Source organism: Apteryx mantelli, chromosome 24 (assembly GCF_036417845.1).
Source record: "Apteryx mantelli isolate bAptMan1 chromosome 24, bAptMan1.hap1, whole genome shotgun sequence".
Taxonomy (NCBI): domain Eukaryota; kingdom Metazoa; phylum Chordata; class Aves; order Apterygiformes; family Apterygidae; genus Apteryx; species Apteryx mantelli.
In genome coordinates, this window is record NC_090001.1 from 4,672,802 (window position 1) to 4,679,589 (window position 6,788).

Consider the following 6,788-nt stretch of genomic DNA (forward strand, 5'->3'; position numbering starts at 1 on the left):
CTCCCTCCTCCGGGGAAAGGTTCACTGACATAGATGAAAATAATCACCAACTGTCCCTCTCTGAATAGTGAAGGGCGACTGATTCCGGCATTACAATTTTTTTCTCATCAGAGGATGGTTATCTGCAAGAGGTGGAAATGTCCCACTCTAGAAGACCCCTAGACGAGGCCAAGAAGGGAGGTCATTTACCCATGGTTCAAGTTTTGATTCAGATGAGTCGATGTGGGCATCACATGACAGTTTAGGAGCCCCTGGGCTGCAGTGGGATACAGCTCTCTCCCATGAACTACACAAACACACAGGAGGTGGGATTCCCCTTCCCCAACCTGAAGTGTGAACAACAGAGATGTCTGTATGCGAGCTCCTTGTCTAAGCTCCCATTATAATCACTGGAGATGAAAGGTTGAAGGCAGTTCCTGGCAAAACCTGGTGACGTTTGCAGAGATAGAGGTGGCCCAAGGCACGTGTCAGTGTTTGCTTGCGCTGATGGAGCAAGTGTGAGACCTACATCCTTCGAGATTCCAAGCTGGGGGTCAGGTGGGGAATTTCCCAGGCCATCTGAAACAACACTGCAACTAGAGATCCACTCATTATGAAGCTGAGACACATGCAGAACCCTACAGTGCAAACTGCTACTGTAATTCAGTTCAGACACTTGTTATAATGACAGAGAAAGAGGCTGGCAGGGCCATGCCAGATTCCTGGGATCTCTAGCACAAGGGCTCGTTCAGAATCACAGAATGGTTGAGGCTGGAAGGGAGCTCTGGAGATCATCTAGTCCACCCTCCCTGCTCAAGAAGGGTCACCTAGAGCACATTTTCCAGGGATGCGACAAGGAAGGTTAAGGCCCATTTGGAATCAAATCTGGCAAGGGATGTCAAGGACAACAAGAAGGGCTTCTTCAAAGACATCAGTAGCAAAAGGAAGACTAGGGAGAATGTGGGCCTGCTGCTGAATCGGTTGGGTGCCCGGGTGATGAAGGATGCAGAGAAGGCAGAGTTACTGAATGCCTTCTTTGCTTCAGTCTTTACTGCTCAGGCCAGCCCTCAGGAACCCCAGAGCCTGGAGGCAAGAGAGAAAGTCTGGAGAAAGGAAGACTTTCCCTTGATGGAGGAGGATAGTGTTAGAGATCATTTAAGCAAACTTGACACCCACAAATCCATGGGCCCCAATGGGATGCATGCACGAGTGCTGAGGGAGCTGGTGCATGTTATTGCTAGGCCACTCTCCATCATCTTTGAAAGGTCATGGAGAACAGGAGAGGTGCCTGAAGACTGGAAGAAAACCAATGATGTCACCCCAGTCTTCCAAAAGGGCAAGAAGGAGGACCCAGGGAACTACAGGCCAGTCAGCCTCACCTCCATCCCTGGAAAGGGGATGGAGCAGCTCATGCTGGAGGCCATCTCCAAGCATGTGGAGGACAAGAAGGTGATCAGGAGTAGTCAGCATGGCTTCACCGAGGTGAAGTCATGCTTAACCAATCTGATAGCCTTCTCTGATGGAATGACTGGCTGGGTAGATGAGGGGAGAGCAGTGAATGTTGTCTCCCTTGACTTCAGCAAGGCTTTTGACACTGTCTCCCATAACATCCTCATAGGGAAGCTCAGGAAGTGTGGTCTAGATGAGTGGACAGTGAGGTGGATTGAGAACTGGCTGAATGGCAGAGCTCAGAAGGTTGTGACCAGCAGCGCAGAGCCTAGTTGGAGGCCTGTAGCTAGTGGTGTCCCCCAGGTACTGGGTCCAGTCTTGTTCAACTTCTTCATCAATGACCTGGATGAAGGCACAGAGTGCACCCTCAGCAAGTTTGCCGATGAGACCAAACTGGGAGGAGTGGCTGATACACGAGAGGGCTGTGCTGCCATTCAGAGAGACCTGGAGAGGCTGGAGAGGTGGGCGGAGAGGAACCTCCTGAAGTTCAACAAAGGCAAGTGCAGGGTCCTGCACCTAGGGAGGAATAACCCCATGCAGGCTGGAGGCTGACTTGCTGGAAAGCAGCTCTGCGGAGAAGGACCTGGGAGTGCTGGTGGACAACAAGTCAACCATGAGGCAGCAATGTGTCCTTGTGGCCAAGAAGGCCAATGGTATCCTGGGGTGCATCAGGAAGAGTGTTGCCAGCAGGTCGAGGGCGGTCATTCTCCCCCTCTCCTCAGCCCTGCTGAGGCCACATCTGCAGTACTGTGTCCAGTTCTGGACTCCCCAGTACAAGAGGAATGTGGCACTACTGGAGCAAGTCCAGCGAAGGGCTACAAAGGTGATGAGGGGACTGGAGCATCTCTCTTATGAGGAAAGGCTGAGAGAGCTGGGCCTGTTTAGCTTGGAGAAGAGAAGGCTGAGAGGAGATCTTATTACTGTATACAAATATCTGAAGGGAGGGTGTCAAGAGGATGGGGCCAGACTCTTTTCAGTGGTGCCCAGCGACAGGACGCGAGGCAACGGGCACAAACTGAAACACAGACACTTCCATCTGAACATGAGGAAAAACTTGTTTACTGTGAGGGTGACCAAGCACTGGAACAGGTTGCCCAGAGAGGTTGTGGAGTCTCCTTCTCTGGAGATATTCAAAACCCGCCTGGACGCGATCCTGCACAATGTCCTCTAGGTGACCCTGCTTGAGCAGGGGGGTTAGACTAGATGACCTCCTGAGGTCCCTTCCAACCATTCTGTGATTCTATGAAAACCCTGTGGCAACTGAGTCCAAGTTAACTGCTCTCCTTTCCAGGTAAAGGCAAAGAGTTCTGCACTATCTTCAGCTATCAGTATGCTGAAAAAGGCTGCCGTTAGGTCAATCACAGTGAAACACACTGCCCAGTGGGGTATTTGCAGCAAAACAGTCGAAGGGTCAGGAACCACTGGGTGAGGAGCAATTACATATTGATTCATAGCTCTCAAGTCTTCTACAAATCAATACTCCGGGTCACCATCGGAATCTCACCTATTCTTTTTAACTGCTAAATTTGGGGGATTATACGGAGATTCACAGGTTCCTAGAATACCTGATTTTAGATAATAGTCTCTCTGTCTCGGGATACTCCTTTCCGCCTCCTGTGGAATAACAGGAACTAACCTAACTCTATCCTTGCTCCCCACACTAATGGCAGGGTCCTCTCAACCCTGCTTTCCTGTCTCAAACATTCTGACTCCACCTTTCTCTCCCAAGTCTTCCTCGGCCTCTACCCCTGTTCCCTGGAATTCCATCTCTCAGGACTGCCGCCAGCATACTGACCTCCTCTTTTCTCTGTCGCTGCTTCTCCTTAGCTTTTTTCTCCTCCCTTCCATTATATACAAAGCTAGCCAAGCACACTATTTTGTCCCTGGATTTTCCAGGCCAATCGGGAACATGCTTAGAGAAATATTTTTTATATCTGGAGATGTTTCGTCTACGTAAGTAGAAACCACTAGGAGTCTGTTAGCCTCTGCCTCTGGGTCGATCCCTCCCCCGAACATTCTAATTTGCTTAAACAATCCGGACAGAAATGCTGAGGGGTGTTTGTCAATTTGTTGTTGACACTCCCGGATCTTAGACCAATTTGCAGTTCTCTGTCCGGCCAAACGTATGGCTTCCTCTATACCCTGTTTAGATAACTGTAACTGCTGATAATCTGCTTCTGTGTTATGATCCCATCTGGGATCCAGGGCTGGCCACGCTGTTTGGGCGGCCGCCACTCGTCCCTGTTCAGCCCAATGATGATTCGCTTTTAGAATCGCGTGTTTCTTGTTGGGAGTGAACAGGGCTTCAAGAAGCATCTGCACATCCCCCCAAGTGGGGTCGTATGTGCAAGATATTTCCGTTACTTCTTGCAAAACCTTTCCCAGATCCCCCCTAAGCCTGGGAGTTTGTTGACTCCATTCAAACAAATCTTGGGGCACCCAGGGTTCGTAAACTCGCATTGTAGCTACTCGAGGTACCCTGTCCAGATGCGGCGGGGCCGCTCCCGGCACAGGAATGACTTGCAAAGGGGCTTGAAAGGCGGAGGTGGAAGGCAAGGGGCAGTATAGAGAAGCTGGAGCAGAGGGCAGTGCATAGGGTGGAGCGATTTCCACAAACGTTTTAGCAGCTGCACTACTTGCAGTATTCTGGGAAGAAACTTTCCTCTCGTTTTTAGACGTCTCCTTTTTTCTAGCAAATGCCCAGTTATCCCATACATAGCAGTAATGCATTTGTCACAGGAATCTGTCTTCTAGGTGATGCTGTAAAAAGGTCAGTTCTTGTTGGTCCAAAGTCCCCTGCGGTGGCCACCATTCAGCTGGGCTGCCCTCCTGGGGAAGGAGGGGCCAGTCTTCCTGGCACAAGGTCACTAGCTTCTTTTTTCCTAACCCTACGGTACTGTCAATCTTTCTCCAGTTTTCCAGTACCTCACCTAAGGGGGTCCCCTTCTCTATGCCGGGTACGTTTCCCATGTGTATCATAGTCTTGTGGTGCACCTTACGCTGATCAGGCTGCGCACTCCCCCTTCCGGCCAGATTGAGATGGGACTGGAACCCTCTCAAATCCCGGAGGTGGGACTCGAACCCACTCTCCCCAAAATTTAGATGCACAATTTGAAAACACACCAGTCGGTACCTCCCCTCAACAAAGCTCCTAGGTGAACTCACCCGATGCCGGCCGTTGGAAGTTTGGAGATAAGAGGATCCAATGGTGGTTGCCTAGAGTCCCATCTGGGTGCCAAACCGTTAGGGAAATTGTTCAGTCCAGTGTCCCTAACAGGGTTTGACTCTAGGTTTCTGCTTTATCCAAAAGATACAAAATAATTCTTTACAAGATGATTTTCTTAGTATTATAGCTCAAGCTGGGAGCCTCCTCCGAGGGTCCCCGAACGGAAAATTCCCTGGGTATTTCTACCCCTATGGCTTAAGTTCTTTGTCCATTCTCCGATTTCTTGCACCAATGATTGATTGCTCGACAAGTAGTAGCTTCTTCGGTCCTGGTTGGTTTCCCCGTTGTCTCCAGGCAGAGTCATGGTACTCACTAAGCATTGCTGAAGCTCTTTTGTTACTTTCTTTTCTCCTTGTTCCCTCCTTGTTCCAACTGGGTCAAACAATTTAGGGAAAAGTTCAGTGATGTGTGGCCTTAGGCTTCAGTAGATGTAGCTCCAAGTGCTAAGCAAATGCTGTTATATGCAACAATCAGGCCCTGAGGCACAAGTGACCTCACAAGCACAAAGAGCAGCCACGGTCCTGGCTCTGGGCTATTCGGGCCTCAGGAAAATGCAACCGCACAACCACAAAGAGCAGACATGTGCCTTTCACTGGCCTATCAGGCCCTGAGGCACAAGTGACCTCACAAGCCCAAAAGCACCAATGATGTGCTTGATGCTGTCTAAGCAGGTACTGAAGCAAAAGTCACCTCACAAGTACAAAAAGGAGCAATGGGCTGCTGGTGGATGAGCAGATCGTGAGGCCAAAGGAACTCCACAAAAACAAACATCAGCAAAATGCATCGAGCTGGACTGTCAGGTGCTGAGCCTGAAGTGACCTCACAGGAAGCAATGAAGCCGTATATCTGCTCCTGACCTGTTAGCGACTGAGGCACAATTGACCTAAACAAGCACAAACAGCAGCAATGGGCCTGCTCCCCGTTTCTGGGGCACTGAGACACAAGGCACCTCACCATCATCCCCAAAGCTATGGGCATGCTGTTGGCCTACCAGCTTCAGAGGCACAACTGACCTCACAAGCACAAATGGCATCGACGTGCCTGCTGCTGCCCTAGCTGGGACCGAGTTACAAGTGACCTGAAAAGTGCAAACCTTCACAGAGGAGAAGCTCACCTGGGCCACTCGCATGTCCCTGGATTATGCTGTTATCAATCTGTACAGAACAGTCTTCTGCAAACGGCTTTCATCTCCTGCAAGACTCTCTCCAGGCCATGCGACAGCTCCACTCTGTCACCCTGGGCACAAATCACAAAAGGGAACAATTGCTCTTGCTTTTCCTTTAGTACCATCAAGTCCGAGCTGGGAGCCTTTGCACTGCAGCACCTACACAATGACAGCAGGATGCCACTTCCACTCCTAGTGCCCAGGTAGAGAGATCAGCTGAGGGAGCAGCTGCACTGGAAAGCGTTTCTGACACTGTCAGATCAACTCAGCACTGCAGCAGGCGTCAACCTGATGCCAGACCTCTGCTCTGCCACCTAGTCTACAAACACACTGTCTCTGCCCCACAGAGCTGGCTGCTCTGCTACATACAACCAGGTGCCAGCAAGAAGAGATGGATACGGGACACTCGCCACTTGCACACTCCCCAGCCACTGCTCTGCTCGCTGCCTTCCCTTGGCTCCTCAGCCCAGACACACAGGGAAGCTCTTGCGGTAACACCGCAAGGTGGCCAAGGCACTCTGGGCTCACAAGGCCTGTGCAAATGAGCAGCACAAGATCAGGCAGGGACAGAGCTGGCTCCTTGGGCGATGCTGCTGTTTTCAGAGGGAAGGATCCTGCTTTCTTTGGGCACAGCAGGCTGCTGCTTTCCACATCCATCTCCACAGGAACCTCCAGATAGGCATGGGGTGGGGGGGGAATGGGGATTTTCTTTAGGTATACATAAGTTACAGATACAATGGAGAAACAGCTGAGAGTCCTGAAGGCCTCCTGAACCCAAAGTAACCTCGTTCCTTCCCTTTAGTTACTTGAACAAGGAGCCCCAGTGAAGGGAAAAAGGGTGCAGAGGCTTTGAAATGAGGCCCAAGCAATGAGACAGACCCAGACTGCAGGTCTGCTCAAATGCCAGCTGTCCTGGCTGCGCAGGCTCTACAGCAGCAGTCCGGGCTCCACAGCTGGGTCCACAGAGCA